We start from the raw sequence: 26,673 nt of genomic DNA on the forward strand, positions 1-26,673 counted from the left end.
CCTTTGCCTTTCCTCGGGCGATTTGGCTCGGTAGACCGGGCATAACCGGATCGGGTGTCGCTTGTCGCACAGGTGGCATAGTTTCGTGTACCGCTGGGCCATACGTTCCGCCCTCCTGCGTACAGTCGTATACCGGGTCATACTGGACCTAAAAAGGGGTAATTGTCAGTGGCCAGGATTTGGAATTTGAGGGGATTTCATCATGCTTGAGGGGAGTTGGGTGTCGGGAAGATATTCACAAAAGGTTGGCAACAAGCTACAATTACTTAGGCAGTTAGCTGCACAAGCGCCTTGATTTTGGGTTTTTTTTTTTTTTTAACACAAATTCGATATACAACGCGGTTTTTACGTAAATCATCTTTATGTCCACGCGATTTGGTTTAAAAGGCAAGTACTTCTCTATGACGGTGCGCTTCGTGTGCGATCTGACAGATTTGGCTTTAAGTGTAGCCACGCGGTAAGCTTGAGTGGCGGTTGAGGCGTTCCGCCCATATACGCCGCTACATATAACTATTCATTTCCGCCCCTAAGTTTACATTTGTATAGTGTAATCAACAAAAAAATATTGTAAAGTGTGATAAATAAATTGTACATTAACCCCACTATAAGAAATCAGGTGTATTTGATCTGGGTGGTAATAGGATATTTCGGAGAAGATCATTTCTTTCAGGTTATAAATTCCCCTTTTTTGCCATAAAAAGGGTTAAGTCATCTTTTGGGAACATTTTAATAACCTGTGTTCACATCCGTAAAACACGGCCCAAAAAAGAAGAAGAAAAGAGAAAAGGTAAAAATAAGAATGTCATTACGTTTTTCCCGATTTTGCGCCACCTTAGCATCTGGCAACACCATATGGATTTTTGTAGTGTACATTGTGTTATTGTAAAAGTGGATTGTGTTACCCTTCAATGAATTTCCTGTCATTGATGAAAGAAAAACGAGGTACGCATCAGTTGTATTTTTTATACCCATTATTAGTTTTCATTTTCTTTCTCACTGATAGCTACCAAAAATTAACTTCCATAATGGATTCTGAGTACGCTAAAGAAAATATACAACGTGGTCTCACCTTCTTCATACCAGCATCAGCTTGGTTTTGTAAACTGTGCAGCATTTGGATGGGTGATTTACATTGCACTTCAACGCATTTAAAATGTCAATTGCATGCTTCTAAATATAATGATCGGATAATGAAGCGTCAATTTCGGTGCGGAATGTACGCAATTTACCTAAAAGCAATCTCACCGTTAAACCAGATCCATCGGATGCACACCAAAATCCTTTACAGTTGCAGCAGCAACATCAGACGATAGCAGCACAACAAAAACAACAACACTTAGCACAAGGCAATTATGAGCAGACTTTGGGTAAACTCACGAATTCGTACTATAGCACAGCGCACGATACCAAATACGCAAAAACAACAACACTTACATATCGTGGTGGCATTTATGCCAGCAATGGACATATTTCGGGTGGCAATAATAACTTAGCCTCTTCAACGCCATTACATCCTAGCACAATCGATGGCGACTATTATAGTGGGGGTGAATTGAGCGGAATGGGTGGTGTAACACCGGCTAGCTTTTGGCACGCGCAACAGCAACAACAACTTTATGCAGCGCCATATCCCTTGCGACGCCTGGAGATTCGTGCAGAAATCGATATGTTGGAACGTGAAACCAGCAGTCAGATGAGAAATTTGGATGTATCCGCTGGTGATTTATTGAGTCGCACACATGAGGAGCTGGTGCTGCTGCTGATACAGCTAAGACGACAGAACAGCAATACAGCGCGCGCTATCGAGCAATGTTGCAGTGATATTCATGAAGTGCAGAATCGTCTACTCACCGCTGAAGTTCTAACACGCGCTGAAAGTATACAGCGTTTGGATTACCTGAAACAGCATGTGCTCGATTTGGAGCATCAGTATGAGAAGAGCAAACCGCTAGTCAATCTTGTGGACAATATGGTGAAACTCGGCTCGCTTTACCGCAATAACGAAATGAATGGCCGTCAACAATAACGCAACGAAGCTGTTACACTAGATCGTCTCGAATTCAATCAGCGCTTGCAAGAGCGACGCCTTTTGCAAGAGGAACAAAAGAAAGGGGACAGGCTTAGCCCAAATCATAGCGAGCTCACAGTCAAAGGTTAATCAACTTTACCAACTCGATCAGCTGCTACATGAGGAGTCTGGCACTCTGCAGAATTTACATCGTGACAAAGAAGAATTGGAACGCGCACTCGGTGGATTACGTGCATGTGTGCAGGATACGTCTGGCCCACGAATGGCTTTGGAGGCGGCCAAAAAACAACAACATATGTTGGAACGTGAACTATCACGCGTACATCAATTGCTGGCGGAGAACTCAAAGAAACTGGAACAAACTGTAGCGGGTAATGCGCGTCTCGAACAGGAATTGATTGTGTTGCGTCAGAAATTGCAGGCCTCACGTGGTGCACGTGGTGCACGCGGCTCACAAGGGGCGCTAACTAATGGTGGTGTAAGCGACTTTTCTGCCAGCAACACCACTTCCATGTTAGAATCTGAATTGAAACGAGTGCAAACACTTGTCGGCGATATGCAGCGTCAGCGACAGGAGCTAAGCTCAGCTGTACGTCAATTATCAGAAAACTCGAATCGCCTTTACCAAGAAATTGGCAACAAAGAAAATAAAATTGGCAGCCCCATTTGAAATTTTTGCGGACACAGCAAACAATATGCCAGCTGTTACTGTAACCACTACGAGCGTTGACACTGCCTCAGCTGCTACCGCTAAGCCACAATGCCTTGCTGAACGCTCCATCGAAGCAAAGTGAGTGAGAAATTTCGATCTACAATTTGATGTGTATTCTGAAGTTATGTTAATAATTAAATATATAACAACAGTTACCTTAAATTTTACATATTTTTCAGGTCTTAAGCGTGAAACGCTTCACAGCCTCAACAACAACGACAATTGCAGGGTTACAGTCAATCGGAGGAGGACCAAGAGAAATCGCCACGACAAGTTTGCCAAAGCCAAGTAAGTAACTACAACAATGGTAGTATAAGTGACTTATATAGGAGTGGGAAAATAAATGTATATTTAACATTGCGACCTCAATTTATATACCCTTGTTAGATCCTTTGACTATATCTTTTGGAGGCATTGGGTAAGACTAGTAACGGCGATGCACTATAGCTGCAATTTACCCCTCAATGTTCCTAACAAAAGATATTTGCGCTATATGTTGAAAAAAAAAAATTTTTTTCTCCAAAAAAAAAGTTTGGCGGTACATAAAACTTACAGTTCTCGAAAGGGGAACTGTTAAAAAATTAAAGTTGCGGTGAACTCACTGTTCACCGACCAAAGGAAATACACAAATTTAGTTAAGTTGATACTGAGCTAGATTTATTGTGCACTCGTTGCACTCACTAATACGACTAATCTAAAACATATTCTTTTGTTACCAACTAACTTTTAAGTCTAACTTACTTATGCCTACGTTGCAGATCCCACCACCAGCCGACATTTCATAATCGATGAGTTGAGTGTATGGGCCAATGCTGCTTATGCTGCACTTCTCACGCCTTATTGGTTGTATTGTGTTAACGATCGCTTGCGCGTGTACTGAGTCAGCGAAAGTGCTATTTGGGGCAATGAAGAAGTCACATGCACGGCAACGTGAGTAAAGGGTGCGCCATTAGTTAGTATTGGGATTACGGGTGTGATAACTCCTCCCCCTTTAAAGATCTGCGTCTTGCAGATCAAATGAAAAACGTGAGGGGGTTATGGTATGTACCGAATGGCTATTACTTTCTGCTGGTAGGCTAGCTTCTGGGTAATCAATTTTATATGTGGATATGCCCTTCGTGATCTCATTGGTGTTCGTGCCACAGCTCCAATGTTCAGAGATTTCTGGGAGGTCTGGTTTTCTAATGTACCATCTCCATAGGATAGCAGCGGCCACGATTATTGCGCATATTGTAAGGGCTTCTGTAACGATAGAAAAATTTATCTTCTCATTAACGTATCCTAGATACTTAACATTCTCCATCGTGATGTCGTGCACATATTCTAGGTTGACCTTCATTGTGTGATTCCTGACATTCGAAAGGACGGCTGGCAACGCCTGCGCTGTCATTACCTCGTTGCTGGAAAATACTTGGTCACCTATCTTGACTGTTTCGTTGCTTAGTTGGATGATGTAGGTGCCATTAATAGTGCTTGAGGCATTGCTGCTACTGATCATGCATTGGTAGTTTGAGAGGAATATTGTGTTGTCGTTTACCAATTCTATAATTGATCCGTTTCGTCTGGTGAACTGGCAGCAAGCGTCTCCACATTTTAGTAGTCGTGGAATGCAGCTGTCCTCTTCCAATTTCGACAAGGATTCTGACTTACATATTATAGATGAACTGATTACCATGCAATTTCCCGTCACTCCGTATGTTTCCTCTTGGTTTACGAGCATCCTGTCAAACGGTAGATCAAGTTGCTTATGTTCGTAGATGCCAGCGCGAGTGATCAGAAAATTATATTTGTTAGCTGTTACTTTTGGCATCGAGAGCACGTAGAGGAGAAATGTCCCATTCGTGTATACTGATGGTTGACCGTATTCAATAGCCTCGATTACGTTCTGGTATGGAAGGGTCTCTACTTCTGACAGTACCTGGTTGACCTCATCTGTGTCGATTAGATTCGTGTTGACAATGCCCCGTTTTGCCAGTTGACATGCCCGCACAATTTCGTTTACCTCTTCGCGAATCAGCAGGATGTTGTGTAGTGCATTTCGATCAAATTCCGTTGCCTCATTTTCTTTCGCTATATAGTTAGTGCGATTCACCACCTCGTCGAATTTCTTTAGGACTTCCTGGGTGGCGGCGAAGAGTTTTTCATTGATCTTATATTGGTGGTTATTGCTTTGAATGACTTCATTTTGGCTGTGGAGAATGTAGTTCCAGTCGGTTGCATCTGGTGATCCTGCTAACCATTTCCATGCTGAGCCTATCCAGTCTATAGAGCAACTGACCCTTGCTTTACCTGTGCTACCCGTAAGTTCTTCAAGTCGTTCCAATGTTTGTTTGATGTAGAGATGCGCTAAAATCTGGTCGTCAGCGGTTTTCATTAAACGGTTTGCCAAATTTCCATTTGCGTCATGATTGTAACATATTGCTGTAGATTAATAACGTGAACCAGCTTGAAGGATCCACCAATGATCCATCCATTCCCGTTTTGGATAGTTATGATTGGGGTTTTATAGTGAAATATATGGAGGGCGCTGATGGCTGATGCCAGCAGTGGGAATCTGGAAGGATGTTATTAGTGTTAGTGCGTTAGTAATTGTTAGCTTAATCACAAATATTTGTTTTACAAGATTGTTTGTATTTTTCTTTTTTCTTCTAAGTTTAAAATTGAAGTTAATTTCAAAGGAATATGTTTGTTTCGGAATTTTAGTGTTATGACATTGTAAGAGAGGAACAATTTTATGTTTATTTATTCTTGATTATACTTTACATTTTATGATTGTTAATTGCTTTAGTTTCGGTTAGTGTGTTAGTGTTAATTTAAATAAAAAGAAGGAAAAAAAAAAATTTTTAGTTAGATGCAAATAACTAAATAAAGGGTGAAAAATTAATTAAAATAAAGTGAAATGAAAATAAGTAAATCAAAAGCAAGAAAAAAAAAATTTTTTTTTCCTGCGGATTAGGCGCAAGGAGTATCAATATGTGTTTTGCGGATTATATTTATCTTTTTGCTTAGCGGATTAGGCGCATAAGCTTAATATTTTTTTTTTCACTCAACGGATTAGGCGAAGAGGATAATTTTTTCTTTCTTTCACTCAACGGATTAGGCGAAGAGGATAATTTTTTCTTTCTTTCACTCAACGGATTAGGCGAAGAGGATAATTTTTTCTTTCTTTCACTCAACGGATTAGGCGAAGAGGATAATTTTTTCTTTCTTTCACTCAACGGATTAGGCGAAGAGGATAATTTGAGTCAGTAAGGTTTTTAAATATTCATTTGTTTTCTTGCTTTTTTCGAGGAGTTCCTGGTAATTAGCCGCTTTTGCGCGATTGAAAAATACCTCAGTGGGTTTCCGGTTTATAACGGAATGAATGGAGTTATTATAGCGATCTACTGCTATATTTACTAGCTCTTTGATTTTTAACCTAGGGCTATCTATCTTCAGGCATCTGATAATTTCGATTAAGGTGGAATGAAGCCTTTCGACTTGACCGTTCACCTCGCTTCTCTGAGAAGGTGTACGATACAACATAACTCCCAATGAATCTAAAAGATTTTTTATTATTGGGCTAATAAGACCGCGCTCGTTGTCGGTCACGAGGATATCTGGGGTCGTAAAGTAGTGCAAGAGTTAGACTATTTTGTCCTTGAGGTGCAAAGTGGACTTATTTCTTAGGTGAAAGAGTTTTGCGAACTTAGAAAATTTGTCAATGCAGCTCAGAAATTTTTCTCCTTGTATTTCGAATATATCGACGTGAATTATTTCGCAAGGACGCGATGGGATAGGTGTGTTTTGTAAATCCGGTTTATTGGGACGTCTGTCATATTTACTGATTTTACAAGTTTCGCAAGACGAGACATAGCCCCTGATTATGCTGCTCATTCTTGGAAAGTAGTACCTCTCTAGAATTTGTTTTTTATTCTCATTGGCGTTGCGATGAGCTCTTTTGTGCTCCGCCCATACTACTTCACAGATTCTGTCGGGATCTCTTAGATCCTCTACAATGCACTGAGCTACTCGGATCTTATATTATCTTTTCCAGGTATACTTTCTGAAGAAGTGCTAATTTACTCTCTGGCATTTTAATTCCGTTAATAACGTTTGGCCTAAGTTTTTCCTTCAGAACATTAATGACTCCTCTTCGCCGACTCCATCTATCTTTAAATAATGTCGCGAGTAACCTGGATGGGGTTCTTCAAATATTTCTAGCCTACCCCCAAATAAAATCTGGTTTCTAAATACGTTTATGGGAACCCTGTGGTTACATTTTGACTAGCGGCATCGTATGTGGACGTTGTAAGGGGGTTTGCATGAGGTTTGAGTCGGGACAGTGCATCAGCCACGACGTTAGATTTGCCAGGTTTATACATTATTTCATAATTATATTCTTCGATCCTGGCCTTCCAACGTTTTAGCTTGGCGTTGTAGTTTCGGTTACTTAAAGAGAAGGTTAGGGGTTGGTGATCTGTAAATATTCGTATTTTTTTTGCTCCATACAGGTAGTTCCGAAGGTTATCCAAAGCCCACACGATAGCAAGCATTTCTTTTTCGTTTGTTGCGTACTCCTCTTCTGTAGTGGTTAGGCTTCTTGATATGAATGCTATGGGCTTGTCTTTGCCATCATAGTCCTGTGATAGCACCGCTCCAATAGCGAAATCGGAGGCATCGGTCGTAAGGTTAAAAGATTTGTCGAAGTTAGGGAAAGTCAGGACCTCGGAGGTCGTCAGTATCTCTTTGAGATTCGCGAATGCTTCCTGTGCTTCCTTGTTCAAGTTAATGGGTACCTTTTTCGATTGTGTTGCCCTTACCTGTGCGTGTTCTCCTCGTGTGAGGTTGGTAAGAGGTTTTGCAATTTTTGCGTAATCTCGAATGAATTTATGATAATACAATGTTAGTCCTAGGAAGCTCTTAAGCTCCTTTAAGTTAGACGGAGGCAGCATGTTTTTAATGGAATTTACTTTCTTTGGGTCAGGAAGTATTCCCTCAGAGGTCACAATATAGCCAAGAAATTCTACGCTTGTTTTTAGGAACTGCGTCTTCTCAAGGTTAACCTTGAGACCCGCCGCTAGGAGCCTGGCAAGGATAGTCTCAATGTCCTTTAGATGAGGGTTTTCATCCCTACTAAAGATTATAATGTCGTCGATGTATACAAAGCAAATACGACCTATAAATTCTTTTAACACGTCGTCTATCATGCGCTGGAAGATAGAGGGTGCATTTTTGAGATCGAAAGGAAGCCGCAAAAATTCGTATTTTCCATTCATGGTGGAAAATGCCGTTTTTGGTATATCACTTTCTTTCATTGGGATCTGGTGAAATCCCGAAGTTAGGTCAAGTGTCGTAAAATACTTTGCACTACCGAGACTCGCAATGGTGCCATTAATGTCAGGTATAGGATAGGTGTCAGGGATGGTTACGGCATTTAGCCGTTTGAAGTCTATCACCATTCTATATTTTTTTTCCCCATCTGCCTGGGATTTCTTTGGGACAATCCATATGGGTGAGTTGTAGGGACTTTTTGAAGGACGAATTATGCATTCTGCTAGTAAATCTCGGATTTGCTTTTCCACCTCCTCGCGCATATTAACGGGGTAGGGGTAGCTTTTAGTGTAAATGGGGTTTTCGGTCTGATTTCTACCTGGACATTGGTTTGGATTTCCATGCTTCGGTCAACTGGGCCGAATACATTTTCATATCGATGTAGGATCTCGTAGAGTTTATTTTTTGTAAGGTTCGTGATATCATTGCCGAAAGGAATGTTTAAGGTAATGCTGTTGACCTGCTGCGCCTCCTTCCGCTTAAGGGGCAGCACAATATCTGGTTTTAAAATGAGAGTGATGAGCTCCCTGTCTAGGACTGCTTTAATTTCCGACAGCGTGTCATCCGCTATTATCCCATCAAATGATCTAAGCCCTGGAAGAACAAAAAATGTGGTGGGAATATCTATGCCTACGAATTTAAAAAAATGTCCGCATATTTTCCTGTCTACATTTATAGTTCCTCCTGCGGAAGTTACCTTAAACGGTTTTTCTACTGGCGTAGTATTTTTTGGGCTACGCGTTCGCTTATATAATTTTTGTTCGCCCCTGTATCCACTAGAAATTCTAAAATACATAAATCCTGCGTTGCGTACTCCAGATAAGGTACGCCGGACACGAGGCTGCCATGGTCAAATTTACTTGGTCCCCCGTGGTTTGTTCTTTGTTGGTTTCAATTTGTTATTTTTCTTTTGATAACCATGTGGGAGTATTCAGAAAGACACAGAAAACATATGTTGATTGGAACGATTTTCCGTCATATCTTCTCAAGGTAGTGTCATATATAGGAGGTTAGTAATAAAATGTTCGATAAAAAGTAACACATAACGCGAAATGTGGTGAACAATTAAAGTTTCGGTATGTCTTATATCATTTTTCAAAATTTTGTAAGACAGATTTACAATTTTTTACAGAATTGTATGCCGCACAACAGATAGATGTATCTTTGAAAGAAAAGGGGGGGGGAGGGGGGGGGGTCGTAGGTTGTATGTTCCGGGCCTGGGTCGTGGGTTCGGCTACGGCTCTCTAGATCCCTGATCCTCTTCCCTGGAGGGGAGTAGCACGAGTTTAGTGAGAGTCTTGTGACCTTTCCCTTTGTTTTGTCAGGTGGAGTCTACCCTCCCTATTCTACATATGGAATGTAGCCTTGGGCTTCGCTATGACTCCTTATCCCGAGCGAAGCCCCCTTTGCCTGACACTAGTCCGTCCGTCAAAAGTCTAAAACGTCCCTAATTACCCTCACATTTGTCCATGTCAGTCGACATACCCACGCCCCCTCTTCCGCACCTGCGCAACGCCTACACCAAACAAAAGTGGAATCCTATCTACTCATAGTAGTATTTCAACCCATTAACCCAAAGAAAATACCGAAGAATAGAAATAATCCAATTTGAACGTTATAAACGTATTTCATAATGTATATTTCAGATAATACACAAATCCAACAAAAAACAATTTAATGGTTCTTAAGCCTATGTGCCTAAACCTCTAACAATTATATAACGAAGAATTCAACTCAAATTTCAAGTTTATGCTTAAACTAGCTCAGAGGTATTTTTTAACTTTTATCCAATTGTTACCAAAATCTATCTGTAATATGTGCCTTACTTCAAAGAAACATTAAATTTCAAGCTAGAAATATAAAGATAACCGCAAAAAAATTGTATAAAAAGATTTATATAAAGGAATATTAATATTCGCGATTCTTATCGCCCGTTCATTTACGTGGTTCTATAACCACGGCCGCTGCCGTAGGCTTCTCCCAATCCAATCTAATTCCTCTCCCTTTCCCAAGCAGTTGCAAAAAAATAGCAAACCAAAGCAAAAGAATATACATATGCACGCAAAAAAAAAAACGCGTGTACTAATTAGGTACACGTGGTGTATTGTTGTCTTGCACTTAACGCTTTATCCCTCGATGAGGCGCCGCATCTCGAAGAGCCGTGCTGAAAAGTTAGAATAAACACCTATGTATTTAACTAACGATGGATAAGGACAGATATTAAAGAGATCTGCCTTCCAATGCCTAACGAGATGAATTATAGAGAGGAGCTACTTTGGATGAGTTTCCGCTTTCAGTCACGCGGTCATAGGCTGAAACGCAGTAGCCCAATTACGGGGTCAAAAAAAACATGCATTTAACTTGGTTCCGGAACCATTTAAATAATAAACTGTAAGTGATTAACTAAGTAAATAGTAGTGAAGTAGATCGTGATAACAAATTATAAATATTTGCCTAGTGGATTGAGCCTTCTGTGTGTTTTACAAAATGCGTATATATATATATATATATATATGTATAGATATGCATACATGTATATATATATAAACTGCGATTTAAAACCTACTTTTAATTAATTTGTTGGTTTGTTCCTTAACGCTTATATTTTTTTTTTCTTGCTTTGAGCTGTGGTAAGCTACAAGGCCTTGAAGTTGGTGCAACTAATAAGTAGAAATCTAATTCAAAACTCGCCAAAAGTAAGAGAAGGTTATCTCAAAAATCAAATTTATCGGGTTGAGTTCACAAACGATTTGTGTAAAAAAAATGTATGAAGAAAAAATCAAAAGACCAAACATACACCGAAAGTTTAGTGCAAAAATAAAATCGGACGCCAAACGTGGAATTGACCCCACACTAAATCCTCCTCGCAAAAATACAATAAATTCGCTGGCGCATATAACAAAAATTATACACATATACATAAAATATATCGTAGTTATTAAAAAAAGCAAAGCGCTGCCAGTATCTCCGTCCTCTCTGTGGATGTTGTGGTTTTCGCTGCCTTTGTGTCTTTCCTTCTTCGGCTTATTGGTGGTTGCTTTTCCATCCGACTGCTCAAAATAACATTGCGCTAGGTTTTTATTTTATTTAATATCTACGATGTTTCCTCTATGCGGATTTGCCGTCGGCTTTGGCGCAATTAAATTAACGTCAAACTTCTTGGGTGGATGCCGTCCAGGGATAACTCCGCCGGGTGGGGACCTGTTATAGAAATAGAACAAAACCTTATTAAGAATTCTATTTGTTTGTATTTATTAATTCTATTTATTTTTATTTTATTATGTGCATGTATGTATATGTGGCTACGTAAATGTGTGTCTTATTTATTCGCATTAATTATTTCATAATTTTATTTATTTAATTAATTAATTTATTTATTTAATTTATGGTATGACAGTGGTTATAAATTTAATTTATTTAGGAAATGGACAATACTGTTTATTTTTTTCTTAAATTTATTTTGGTGTAATTTATTTTATAAAAATAGCAGTATTTTTATAACGCTTGATTTACTTAGGGTTTTATTTGTTTAATGTTTTCTTTGGTTTTAGGTTTTATTTAATTTTAGGTTTTATCACATTTTATATTTTATTAAATTGTAGATTTTATTTAATTTTTAGATTTTATAAATTTTTAGATTTTATTCAATTTTAGGGTATATATTAAATTGAAATTTTATAGGTTTTTTTTTTGATTTTATTAAATTTTAGATTTTATTACATTTTAGGATAATTTAATAGGAGATTTTATTAAATTTTAGGTTTTATAAAATTTTAAGTTTTAGTTAATGCTAGATTTATTTAATTTTTGGTTTTTATTAAATTTTCGATTTAATTTAATTTTAGGTTTAATTAAATTTTGGTTTTATTAAATTTTTGGTTTTTATTAAATTTTCGATTTAATTTAATTTTAGATTTAATTAAATTTTAGTTTTTATTTATTGTAGGTTTAGTTTAATTTTAGGATTTATTTATTTTTATGCTTTTATTAAATTTAGAATTTTATTAATTTTTTTGATTTTATTCAACGTTAGGTTTTACTTAATTTTAGCTTTTATCACTTTATTTTTATTTATTTACTTAATTTTCGCTTTTTACTGAATTTTGGGTTTTATTAACATTTTAAGTTTTAGTAAATTTTAGATTTAATTTAATTTTATATCTTTATTAAATTTTAGGGTAATTTAATTGTAGATTTTATTAACTTTTAGGTTTTATGAAATTTTTATATTTTATATTTCAATTGATTTAAACAAACTGTACTTTTTACTTACCTTAAAGCTTGTTGCAGGTCCGTTTTGAGTGTACCGGTGGCCAGTTCCGTAAACTTGCTGTCACTGGCAGTACAAAAAAAAAAAAAAAAATTGACTATTTGTACAAGTCCACTTTATAAAAAAACTTTTATAAATTTTTTTTTTTTTACGCACTGGTTATATGTAAGACGTCCTTTTCGGTCTTGGACACTTCGATCATTAATTTATATTTTATTTCGGCTATTAAGCGCAGCCATCGCCAAAGTAGAACGGCAGGTTTCCCTCGCCCGTTTTTCACTCATCACCCGAAGGAATTACCTATACATTCTTGCCACTAAACGTGCATACATGCCTACACAGCCACTAAAACCGACACCTACAAGCTATCTATATAGACATTCACGCTTTCACAAGGGAAAATACTTTCCATGCATACATACATTCACACACACGAAGTAGGGTTTGACATGGTTGTGCACTAGGCATTGGCAACTGGTTTGACTGTTCGATGTTGCGTTATATGTTCGACGATGGGGTAATTTGGTTTGACGTGTTTCCTAGGGCTCTGATAAATTTATGTTGCATCCACTACTACAGGCTGTCGTTACAGGCTCGCAGTCGTCGAGGTTGCCTGCAACTTGGAACGTGTGCGTAAAAAAATTATAAATACAGCCTGTAGCCTATTTTCCTAACCAAACGTGTGGCTTCGACCCACGCCCCAAAGCCGGGCTTCATCATTTTACCTAATCTGGTTGCCTTAGCGTTGCCCATAAAATTTCGAAAGTAGCTACGTGTACATCATGCACTTAAATTATTTCGGTTTACCACTACGTGCTATATCACAGACTAGTTCAGTAAATATGTATATCCCAGATAAAAGCCTAAATCTATATCACAGGTTTCTAACTATAGCTAAACTAAAGAGAATAATGCAGTAAGAAAGTCGGTCAAAGTTAATAAAAAAAAAACAAAAAAAAGGAATAAATAAACAACTGCAAATAAATCAAGCAAAAAAAGTGATTAAGGGATTGTCAAGTGAATATGTACCTACATCTACATCAATAAACAAATTGCATAAATAATTACATTGTGGTTAGATACTATTGATTCCTACTGGTGTAGCTCGTCCAAAACGGTACAGATAACATTAATCACAACAAACCTACATACATAGTAACGAACATCCCAACATGCACTAAACATTTATCTAAACAGCAAACATATCTTTAGCGTGATATACCGATTTTCTTGCCACTGGAATCACCAAGCTCGTACATGGAGTTCCCTATCGCCCGTAACACTACGCACTTGACTTGTTTTGGGGCAAGTTTCGCGTTGTAATGGTCAATTTGAGAGCTTTGCTTGAAATTTCGGCGGTATACCACTTGTCCTATCTGAAACTTTATGTCCTTACTCCTTGTATTATAAACTTTCTGACTTCTTTCATGCGCTAATTTTAATTCTTTCATGATCTTTTCGCGAATATGTTGCAGCCGGTCTGTCCCTGCCTCCACTTGGAAATCTACATTTTTCACGGAATGAAGTTTTCGACAAATTTCGTAAGACGCCGCGTGTTGCATCATCGGCATGCCGAATATTGCATAGTAAGGAGAACAGTTGATGGATGCATGTACCGCACTACGGAGAGCAAACGCTGCATCGCTGATGCATTTGTCCCAATTACGCTGATTATCATTTATAAAGGACCTAATTATCTGAAGAACTGATCTATTAACTGTTTCGGCGGCGTTGCCCTGTGGTGAATAAAATGCTGTCCTTAGATGCTTTGTTCCGTATTTTTCCAAGAACTTCGAAAATAACTCAGAAACAAATTGCTTCCCATTATCCGAGTGGAGGTATTCAGGGACACCAAAGACATGAAAGACGTCGCGCTCTAAAAACTTTATTACTTCCGCGGAAATCGCCCTTTTCATTGGTTTCAGAAACACAAATTTTGAAAAGTGATCAAGACATACAAACACATAAACATTGCCATCACAAGTACGTGGGTATGGACCCATAAAATCTATAAACACACGTTGAAACGGCCGTTCGGTGATGTGCTGTTTTCCCATCATTGGCTTATGAAAATTATTAAGATTTTTATTCCCCTTACAAATATCACATTCTTTAACAAATTTTTGTACATCAGTCACCATCCCTGGCCAGTAGTATTTCTCGCGGATTCGTGCTAGGGTTTTGTGGATACCTCCGTGGCCAACAGATGGCGAACTGTGGGCGCGTTCCACTAACCCCGCTCTCAATCCCGACGGAACCCAGAGTTTCCACGTCTGGTCCGATTGGAGTCCGTCTCCCCGGTCAAATTGCGTTCGTCGATAAACGTAACCGTCCGAGGTACACAGGTCAGGTAGTCTGTCTTTATTTCCGTAAACAATCTTTATAAGTTCCAAGTATTCGTCCGATTTAAAGCAAGGTGAGTCCAGGCAGACTTCGACATTCCTTTCACCCAAGCTTAATTCCTCCATATTCATCCTCGACAAGGTGTCGGGCACTATATTTTGCGAACGTTTCCGGTGTTGGATGTCGAGGTCATACCCTTGCAGTTTTAGGCTCCATCGTGCCAGTCTGCCTGATAAGTCCCTTTGGTTCATCAGCCACTTAAGGCTGGCATGGTCAGTAATTATGGTGAACGGAAGTCCTTCTACGTAGGGTCTGAATCGTTTTAAACTAACGAAAGCAGCATAACACTCAAGTTCGGTGATGCTATAATTCTTTTGAGCTTTATTGAGCTTTGCTGATACGTATGCTATGGATCGTTCGTTGCCGTCCTCGTCTAATTGAAACAAAACCCCACCCACTCCGTCCGTCGACGCGTCACATTGGATGCAGAAATGTTTAGAAAATTCGGGATGCGTCAGTACAGGGGCAGTAACCAGGCTTTGTTTTAGTCGGGTAAAGGAATTTCGTGCGTCTTCGGTCATTGTAAATCGCTTAATCTTGTCCTTTTGGAGGCAGTCGTGCAGCGGCGCTGCGATTGTCGCATAGTCCTAGATAAATCTTCGGTACCACCCGGACATCCCGAGGAGCCGTCGTAATTGCTTCGGCGTTTCGGGTTCCGGAAAGTCCCTCACCGCTGCTACTTTGTTGGCATCAGTACGAATGCATCCGTCTCCAACTACATATCCTAGGTATCGGACCTCCTTATAACAAAACTTGCTTTTCTCGACATTAATTGTTAGTTTTGCTTCTCGCAAACACCGAGCGACCTTTTCTAACAAAGACAAATGAGACAAGAAATCCTCAGAACACACTAACAAATCGTCTAAATACACAAAAACACATTCACGTAAAGAAGCGGGTATAACTTTGTCCATTAATCTGCACATTCTTTGTGCAGCATTACAAAGACCAAAGGGCATCACAGTAAATTGGTAAAGGGGTCTTTCTGGCACAGTAAAAGCGGCCTTTTCCCTGGACTTTTGCTCCAGCGGTATTTGCCAAAATGCATCTTTAAGATCTATCGCGGAAATAAAACGTGTGTTTTGCAAACGGCTAAGAATCCCGTCGATGTGGGGAAGAGGGTATGCGTCCTTCACCGTGCGTTCATTAACTTTTCTCGCATCTAGACAGAGCCTATTTTTTGTTCCTTTAATTACTAAAGATACGGGAGAACTCCAACTAATATTACTCTCTTCTATCACTCCCATATCTATCATTCTGTCTAATTCATGGTACACAAGCTTCTGTATCGCCGGCGAGATCGGGTAATGTATCTGCTTAACGGGTAAGTTTTCATTAACGACCTCAATGATGTGCTCCTCTACATTTGTACGCCCTAATCCTAACACCGCAAAGGATGGAAACTTCGCTTTCACCTTTTCCAACGCTTTACTCGCGTCAACGTATGCTGCACGGCATCAAAGGACAAGTCCCCTTCGGCGGGCACGAGTTCTGCAACGGCAACCTGTCCCGAATGCAACATAGCTCCCCTACTCACCACGTTCAAGTCAAACACCTGCCAAAAGTCGATACCAAGATACACTTCCTGTTGCAACCCCGGGACAATCAAAAACTCCAATTCCTTACACATTCCATCCCAATGCACGGGAAGGGTGATTACTCCCACAACTGGCGTTTCTCCACCGTTCGCGGTACGAATGTTTTGCCCACTTATCGGGAGTATTAAGTTTTCTTTGCCCTCTAATAGTCTTTGACAATTTTTTCCTAAACAGCTAGCCCCCGTACCCGAATCCAAAAGAGCTGCCGCGTCCCGGCCACCAATGGTTGTCTGGGCAAAGATCCTATTGTCTCCCTTAACCGTTACTATCGTTGAGATAATTTTATTAAAAATCCTCTTAATTCGTTTTTCCTTTTCTCTCATCTTTCTTATTTTCTCAAAATTTCGTTTCTTTTTCTCTAGTATTATTTCCTCACAAAAAATTCTCCTACGTGCTGCTTCATAATCAATTTTCCTTTGGTGCAAACTTTTTAAATCGGTTTTCACTCCAGATCCTACTTCCTCTGTACCACGAACGGTTCTATCCCTTTTCAAAACCCTGTATTCCGGTTGGTTTCCGGTTGCGCCTGTTCCTGACTGGAGGTCCCGGAAATGTCCGCCAGTGTGGAGTTTCCCTTCCCGGGCTTAAAAACACAAAAAGACGTGGCACTACGACAAGCAAAACAAACCATACTATGAAAACGAGACTTACACCTTTTTGCTTTCAACGCCTCCGACGGATTCATGACAAAGTAGTTCACAGGCATACCACACGTAACACATAACAATAAGTGGAATGGAGACGTACAGAAGGAGTTAACAGTGGGTTTGGGACCTGTCGTGGAGTTAGTTCCAACAGACACACCACCAGCAGTGGAAAAAGGCCTGCAATTATTACTATTAAGTGGCTGATTAAACCCTAGTCTCGGGTTGGCTGGCTTTTCGAGTGCCTCGACGAGCTTCCCCCCATCTACTTCAGCCTCAACTTGTGCTACGGGAAATACCAACTCGTTCACTGTTCTTGCCGACCTACTCCTATTCTCCTTGATTAGGCGTTCTGCACGCCGACACTCCGTCTTTAGAACGGCCAAGGTATCCATTTTTGCTGCGAACGTTAAATTTGCCAAATAAGGCTTTAAATTCCCCTTAATGATGCCCACCAGCTCCTTTTCCGGGATTTTCTGCTTTAGCCTGAACGTCAAGTCGTGGACCTCGCCATAAAAATCATCAAAACTCTCTTGACCTGACTGCTTCCTCTCCATGATTTCCCTGATTATCTCGTAATCAGACTCAGCGGTTTTAAAGAGGGCCAACAGCTCTGCCTTGAGCTCGAAGTAGCCAAAAGCAGGGTCGTCGGCATGATCCTCAAGAACCTGGAAATCAGTGAGAAGACGATGTAGGAGATGTCATACTGAGCCCTTAACTTCTCTATTCTAAATAAAAAGCTTTCCACGGTGATCCCCTTAGCAGACCCATCGAACTTGACGTGCCACTTGTCTAGGTCGACCTTCCTCCAATGTGGGTGCGAAGGCTCCCCATTTCTGCCCTGACCCGTGACAGCTTCGGCATTATTCCTATTTTGGCCCCTATCTCTCCCCCCTTGTGGAGTGGATGCCTTACTTTTATGGAGATTTCAGTAAACAAATAAAAAAAAATAAAAAATACCATTAAAACTAAGTGTAGCCTAATTATGATCTAGTTTGGAAACTTTGCCAAACTTTAAAACGTGGGAAAGTGACGAAAATAACTTGACTCATTTCTGAATATTAAACTATGCAAATACCGAAATTAGTTTCAATGGATAGATGTGTTTAAACGTGCCTGCGAACGAAAGGGTTTTCTTAAAATTCAACAAAAACTTAAAAAGATAATAAATTTTTTTTTTGTGTGAATTACGTATAAAAAATTAACACGTAATTAATTCCGTTTTTATTGCAATAATAAAACTAATCAACAATCAAAAAAAGATTAATAATGTGCACTAATTAAATACCTGTTAGTATGTGCAGAAAAATTATTCATATATTTATTTCAAAAAAGATATGGATATAACTATATATTTATATAAATTTAACAATATAAATGTGCATGGGGGTATTTTCCAAACAATAATATACGTATTTCCAAAATTTATATACGTGTGGTATTATATACGTAGCGTGTATGTTTAAAAGGAGTTCAAGACAGTATTAACTTGGTCCTCTTCTTATACAAAAAAAACTTGAAACGAAATGTGCATAAAAAATCATTTGGTGTATTTACGGCGTTGCACCTTAGCAAGGTCGTAGTGGGTATGCTGAGTCCGTATGTATGTTGGTTGTCATCCGTCCCAAGTCACAGTCAGCTAAATTTCCCCCAGTGTCGAATGCGGCACAACAGTGCTCCATTCCTGAGTCCGAATCTGGTAGCCACATTCTCCCATTACCCATTACACCCCTTACCCTCATTGTGCCGACTCACTGCAAACCTCACGTGCACGCAATGCTGGACTGCGTCCACGGTAGCTTGAGCAGTGGCCGACTAAGCAAAAAAAAACTCTCAATATAATCCACCCTTTAGTACCAGTAAGGCATTAGGATTACACTTGCGAAAACGCTGAAGCTTTGGCAAGGTACTCCTAATGCCAGACAGATATACCCCCTTTCCGTCATAGCAGCACTAACAGTTTTGACTGATCCAAACTGCGTTGCTACAATAACCCTAACAAGTAAAAAAAAACTAAAAGATAGGAAGGGAAGCATTTCAATGTAGCCTTGGGCTTCGCTATGACTCCTTATCCCGAGCGAAGCCCCCTTTGCCTGACACTAGTCCGTCCGTCAAAAGTCTAAAACGTCCCTAATTACCCTCACATTTGTCCATGTCAGTCGACATACCCACGCCCCCTCTTCCGCACCTGCGCAACGCCTACACCAAACAAAAGTGGAATCCTATCTACTCATAGTGGTATTTCAACCCATTAATCCAAAGAAAATACCGAAGAATAGAAATAATCCAAATCAATTTTTTTTTTTTTGAACGTTATAAACGTATTTCTTAATGTATATTTCAGATAATAAACTAATCCAACAAAAAGCAATTTAATGGTTCTTAAGCCTATGTGCTATAAAAGCGTGCAATTACTGGCATATGCTGATGACATTGATATCATCGGCCTAAACACCCGCGTTGTTAGTTCTGCTTACTCCAAGCTGGAAAAAGAAGCGGTAAAGATGGGTTTGATGGTGAATGAGGACAAAACGAAGTACCTGCTGTCATCGAGCAAAGAGTCAGCGCATATGCGCCTTGGCAACCACGCTACTGTTGGCAGCCATAATTTCGAAATAGTAAAAGACTTCGTTTATTTGGGAACCAGCATCAACACTAGCAACAACATCAGCACTGAAATCCAGCGAAGAATCAATCTTGCCAATAAATGCTACTTTGGACTAGGTAGGCAATTGAAAAGTAAAGTCCTCTCTCGGCGAACGAAAATCATACTCTACAAGTCACTTATCGTACCCGTCCTGCTATATGGGGCAGAAGCATGGACCATGACAACAGCAGATGAAGCGGCTTTGGGAGTGTTCGAGAGAAAAGTTCTTCGAAAGATTTATGGACCTCTACGCGTTGACGATGGCGAGTACCGAAGAAGATTTAATGATGAGCTGTACGAGCTATACGCAGACATCAACATAGTCCAGCGAATTAAAACGCAGCGGCTGCGCTGGCTAGGCCATGTTATGCGAATGAAAGATGATGCTCCGGCCAAGAAAGTGTTTCTATCGGAACCCGCCTATGGAAGCAGAGGTAGAGGGCGGCCCCCACTCCGTTGGAATGACCAGGTGGAAAACGATTTAAACTCCCTTGGTGTGACCAATTGGCGCCGGTTGGCGGAGCGAAGGAGCGACTGGCGCGCCTGGTTGGACGGCCATAACCGTTTAGACGGTTAAGCGCCAATTAAGTAAGTAAGTAAGTAAGTTAGTAAGCCTATGTGCCTAAACCTCTAACAATTATATAACGAAGAATTCAACTCAAATTTCAAGTTTATGCTTAAACTAGCTCAGAGATATTTTCTAACATTTCTCCAATTGTTACCAAAATCTATCTGTAATATGTGCCTTACTTCAAAGAAAAGCTGCTACGTTAACATTAAATTTCAAGCTAGAAATATAAAGATAACCGCAAAAAAATTGTGTAAAAAGAATTATATAAAGGAATATTAATATTCGCGATTCTTATCGCCCGTTCATTTACGTGGTTCTATAACCACGGCCGCTGCTGTAGGCTTCTCCCAATCCAATCTAATTCCTCTCCCTTTCCCAAGCAGTTGCAAAAAAAATAGCAAACCAAAGCAAAAGAATATACATATGCACGCAAAAAAACGCGTTTACTAAATAGGTAAACGGGGTGTGTTGTTGTCTTGCACTTACCGCTTTATCCCTCGATGAGGCGCCGCATCTCGGAGAGCCGTGCTGAAGAGTTACAATAAAACACCTATATATTTACATAACGATGGATAAGGACAGATATTAAAGAGATCTGCCTTCCAATGCCTAACGAGATGAATTATAGTGAGGAGCTACTTTGGATGAGTTTCCGCTTTTAGTAACGCGGTCATGGGCTGAAACGCAGTAGCCCAATTACCGGGTCAAAAATAACATGCATTTAACTTGGTTTAGGAACCATTTAAATAATAAATTGTAAGTGATTAACTAAGTAAATAGTAGTAAAGTAGATCGTGATAACAAATTATAAATATTTGCCCAGTGAATTGAGCCTTCTGTGTGTTTTACAAAATGCGTATATATATATGTATAGATATGCATACATGTATATTTATATAAACTGCTATTTAAAACCTACTTTTAATTAATTTGTTGGTTTGTTCCTTAACGCTTATATTTTTTTTTTTGTTTTTTTTTCTTGCTTTGAGCTGTGGTAAGCTACAAGGCCTTGAAGTTGGTGCAACTAACAAGTAGAAATCTAATTCAAAACTCGCCAAAAGTAAGAGAAGGTTATCTCAAAAATCAAATTTATCGGGTTGAGTTCACAAACGATTTGTGTAAAAAAAAATGTATGAAGAAAAAATCAAAAGACCAAACATGCACCGAAAGTTTAGTGCAAAAATAAAATCGGACGCCAAACGTGGAATTGACCCCCACACTAAATCCTCCTCGCAAAAATACAATAAATTCGCTGGCGCATATAACAAAAATTATACACATATACATAAAATATATCGTAGTTATTAAAAAAAAGCAAAGCGCTGCCAGTATCTCCGTCCTCTCTGTGGATGTTGTGGTTTTCGCTGCCTTTGTGTCTTTCCTTCTTCGGCTTATTGGTGGTTGCTTTTCCATCCGACTGCTCAAAATAACATTGCGCTAGGTTTTTATTTTATTTAATATCTACGATGTTTCCTCTATGCGGATTTGCCGTCGGCTTTGACGCAATTAAATTAACGTCAAACATCTTGGGTGGATGCGGTCCAGGGATAACCCCGCCGGGTGGGGACCTGTTATAGAAATAGAACAAAACCTTATTAAGAATTCTATTTGTTTGTATTTATTAATTCTATTTATTTGTATTTTATTATGTGCATGTATGTACATATATGTTGCTACGTAAATGTGTGTCATATTTATTCGCATTAATTATTTCATACTTTTATTTATTTAATTAATTTATTTATTTATTTAATTTATGGTATGACAGTGGTTATAAATTTAATTTATTTAGGAAATGGACAATACTATTTATTTTTTTCTTAAATTTATTTTAGTGTAATTTATTTTATAAAAATAGCAGTATTTTTATAACGCTTGATTTACTTAGGGTTTTATTTGTTTAATATTTTCTTTGGTTTTAGGTTTTATTTAATTTTAGGTTTTATCACATTTTATATTTTATTAAATTGTAGATTTTATTTAATTTTTAGATTTTATAAATTTTTAGATTTTATTCAATTTTAGGGTATATATAAAATTAAAATTTTATAGGTTTTTTTTTTTTTGATTTTATTAAATTTTGGATTTTATTACATTTTAGGATAATTTAATTGGAGATTTTATTAAATTTTAGGATAATCTAATTGGAGATTTTATTAAATTTTAGGTTTTATAAAATTTTAAGTTTTAATTAATTAAATGCTAGATTTATTGAATTTTTGGTTTTTATTAAATTTTCGATTTAATTTAATTTTAGGTTTAATTAAATTTTGGTTTTATTAAATTTTTGGTTTTTATTAAATTTTCGATTTAATTTAATTTTAGGTTTAATTAAATTTTAGTTTTTATTTATTGTAGGTTTAATTTAATTTTAGGATATATTTATTTTTATGCTTTTATTAAATTTAGAATTTTATTAATTTTTTTGATTTTAGTCAACGTTAGGTTTTACTTAATTTTAGCTTTTATCACATTTTCGCTTTTTACTGAATTTTGGGTTTTATTAACATTTTAAGTTTTAGTAAATTTTAGATTTAATTTAATTTTATATCTTTATTAAATTTTAGGGTAATTTAATTGTAGATTTTATTAACTTTTAGGTTTTATGAAATTTTTATATTTTATATTTCAATTGATTTAAACAAACTGTACATTTTACTTACCTTAAAGCTTGTTGCAGGTCCGTTTTGAGTATACCGGTTGCCAGTTCCGTAAACTTGCGGTCACTTGCAGTACAAAAAAAAAATTTTGACTATTTCTGCAAGTCCACTTTATAAAAAAACTTTTTAATATATATATTTTTTTTTCACGCACTGGTTATATGTAAGACTTCCTTTTCGGTCTTGGACACTTCGATCATTAATTTATATTTTATTTCGGCTATTAAGCGCAGCCATCGCCAAAGTAGAACGGCAGGTTTCCCTCGCCCGTTTTTCACTCATCACCAGAAGGAATTACCTATACATTCTTGCCACTAAACGTGCATACATGCCTACACAGCCACTAAAACCGACACCTACAAGCTATCTATATAGACATTCACGCTTTCACAAGGGAAAATACTTTCCATGCATACATACATTCACACACACGAAGTAGGGTTTGACATGGTTGTGCACTAGGCATTGGCAACTGGTTTGACTGTTCGATGTTGCTTTATATGTTCGACGATGGGGCGATTTGGTTTGACGTGTTTCCTAGGGCTCTGATAAATTTATGTTGCATCCACTACAAAAGGCTGTCGTTACACTTTCTGTTCGGAATACAATACGTTGATACTTAGTGTGATCAGCGTGCAACAGAATCTGTCTGTACATTTTTTCTATGTCGCTGTTATAGACATATTTGAAGAAACGCCACCTTAATATGAGAATGGTTAAATCATTCTGTAGAACTGGCCCCGGATGGAGGATGTCGTTGAGGCTGACTCCGTTTGCAGTTGATGACGACGCATTGAACACCACTCTTACTTTGGTTGTTGTGCTTTCTTCCTTTTTGACGGCATGATGTGGTAAAAAATAGGTATCACAGTCTTCAGCAGGGATATGTGTTGGTACCCGGGACATGTGCCCCAAGGTTTCATACTCTGCTAAGACCCTATTGTATTCTGACTGCAATGGTGGGTCTTTAGCTAAACGCGTTTCCATTCGGAAAAATTGTGAAGACGCAATTTTTAATGAGGGACCTAATTGTTTATATTTTGGAAATTCCTGCTTAAAAGGCAAGGATACAATATATTTACCCTCATCATTTCGAATCGTTGTGTTCTTATACAATTCTTCACAAAACCTGTCATCATGATTGTACGCCTTGTCCTTGGGGACTTCCTCTGTTTCCCAAAATGATCGTAGCTCTCTGTCTAATTGCACTTCACTGACAAAGGACACATATTTCTCGCTGGGTGAGATTGTTTCGGTTTGGCCGGTCAATATCCAGCCGAACACCGTCTCTTGGGCTAGCAGTGTTCCTAACACGCCTTGCTTTATTCCCCCTAACATCACCTGTGCATAAATGTCGCCTCCTAATATCAGGGCGACTTGCTCATTGACAAAAAAACGTTTATCAGCTAATATTAAGTTCGGGAAGGCCTGTATGGCCATGGCATCGACCTTGCATGTTGGTAGATTGCCAGTTAGTTGCGGCAGCACAAGCGCGGTGGTGGCGATATTTATTGTCGGATCAATTGGAGACCGTAGTTGTATATGACACGCCTCTTTTACTTGTGCTGACACTTGATTGGTGATGCCTGACATGTGCGCAGACATCCGCTGAGATGGCAAGTTTATGCGAATCTATAAGTGCCCGCGCGGAGAAGTTGGTGTTGTTGTAGAATATATTGATGCGGGCCGTACCTAGTAAAACCTCTTTACTTGTGTTTGTAAAGCAGGCCTTAAGGTGGTTAGTTCCATTGCTTTGGTTATTTCCAGTGCTTTGGTTATTGAAATAGGTGCGTCTCTGTTGCGCTTGTGGTGATGGGCCAGGGTGGTTATTATTGTTGTTTGCGTTTTGGTTGGTGTTCGTTGCCTGAATATGTAGGAGCGTATTGTGTCTTTGCTGGCAGGTGGCGAAATTGTAGGAGCTTGAACACCTAGACACAGTATGTCAAAAGGATAGGCAGTTAATACACCCTTTTTTGTTTTTAATGAAGGTGATTCTATCGGAAACCGCCAATGTGCGGAACCGTTGGCAATGTTGTAGTTTGTGTTCAGTGGATTTACACATCTTGCACGCACCTTTGGTTACACTCGTCTGAAAAGCACCTAGCTTTCTGTGTGAGTTTGCAGCAGATTGTCTACCATTATGGGTTTTCGGATTCTTGGGTTCCAAGCTATCCTCAGTTATGCCAGAGAATGTTTCAAGTGTCTGGAAACGGTTCTGTAGGAATTTATCCATGTCTTCCCACTTGGATATTTCGGTTTTATTTTGTACCGTTTGCTCCCATAAGGCTAGTGTGCTTTTTGGTAATTTCGTTGAAAAAAAATAAGTTATAATCGCATCCCAATTTGACACATCGATTTGATGTGTCTTTGAGGACGCGATACATTTGTTGATGTCTCGCTGCAACTTTTTAATTGAAGTGCCGCATTCCTTTTCAACCGCCTCTAAGCTGAACAACGTTTTCAGCTGAGTGTTCACTAGTATGCGTTTGTTTTCGTATCTGTCTACCTGATTTTGCCACGCTATACCCAACCCTTCGTTTGTGAGCGGGCACTTTTGCACTATCTCTTTAGCCTCACCCTGGGTCTTTTGTATCAAGTGGTACAATCTTTCTACCGGGGTGAGTCGCTTATTTAAGATATATATGGCTGTAAAGAGGTATCTGAAAGTAGGCCAGGATAAGTAATCTCCCTTGAACACATCAGTGTCACACGGGGGTAGGCGGATATTTGTATCCCTTTCGTGCTGTTCTTCGGGCTTAGGGTCGGGTTTGTTGAATGTGGCATGTCGGGTTGATATGTTTGACATGCAACGCAAGTAGACTGCGTAAACACTTTTGTGCTTTATTTTAACAGCTGATATATTTTTCCCTTCTAGAGTGTCCCCTGATAATATTTCATCATGGGCTGTTTTTGCTTTTTTCCATTTTGCCTTTTACTGATCTTGCTGGATAGCCAGAGTATACTTGGTATGCTCGGAGTCGGGTGTGTTGTTGAAGTCAGCTTCAAACTCTATGATTTCATCAGGCACCCTGATGTAATTTTCCATCGCTTTCGATATGATATCAGTACTGAGATTAAGGGCAAAATGGATCTAACTTGTTAATAGGGTAGCTCACGAAGGCACGTTCAGCTTAAGATAGGACGATGTAGCTAGTGGGTATGTGCCCAATATAATGGATTGCCGCCAAGGGGTAAACACGCAAATTTTTCTCTGTGGATATTGTCTTTAATTTTTTCAGCTAATTGTGCTTTTATGCGAATACTCTTATCACCCAACTCACCGCAGTGTTAGTGTTGTGTATATAAGAAAATAAGGTTAAGTGACTTTGGTTTAATGGTAGTAACGCTGATTTATGTCAGAACCTAAAGAATTGGTTCAATGGATTACACTTAAGTGGTCAATGGTTCTAAAATATTGCCAGTGACTTGCGATAAAGTGCGTTAAAGTGTTGTTGCAATGAAATTTCCACACTACAGTGAAAAGTGGGGTTATGCTGAATTTGTGCAGCTGGCTGCGATTTTCATCGAAAATATGCGTTACAGCAAACAAACTACAAATTCAAAAGTCTTTATGTAAATCTGTGTAACTTAATTGCCACACATACGTATAATTGCTTGGTTTTTATTAATAAAATCGCGATATTGGTACGCCGGGAAATTAAAGTAGTGGTAATTTCCCTAATTGTGCAAAAAACAAAAAAATTTAACTCAAACCACGTACCTTTGTGCCTTTGTTTGACCGCTCGTGTTTGTTTGCTGGTGTAGTGCTTGTCGCTTTTGAAACGCTCGGGTGCTGCTAACGGCTAGCTTTTGAAACGCTTTTGTG

At 38.8% G+C, this 26,673-nt stretch overlaps 1 pseudogene; it reads left to right on the plus strand.

Annotated features, from left to right (window-relative positions):
• The first annotated feature begins 1,025 nt into the window (after nt 1–1,025).
• On the plus strand, nt 1,026–2,699 carry LOC137241731 (paramyosin-like; annotated as a pseudogene).
• The last annotated feature ends 23,974 nt before the right edge of the window (nt 2,700–26,673 follow it).

This window comes from Eurosta solidaginis, chromosome 2, assembly GCF_040869045.1.
Source record: "Eurosta solidaginis isolate ZX-2024a chromosome 2, ASM4086904v1, whole genome shotgun sequence".
In the NCBI taxonomy this organism is placed as follows: Eukaryota; Metazoa; Arthropoda; class Insecta; order Diptera; family Tephritidae; genus Eurosta; species Eurosta solidaginis.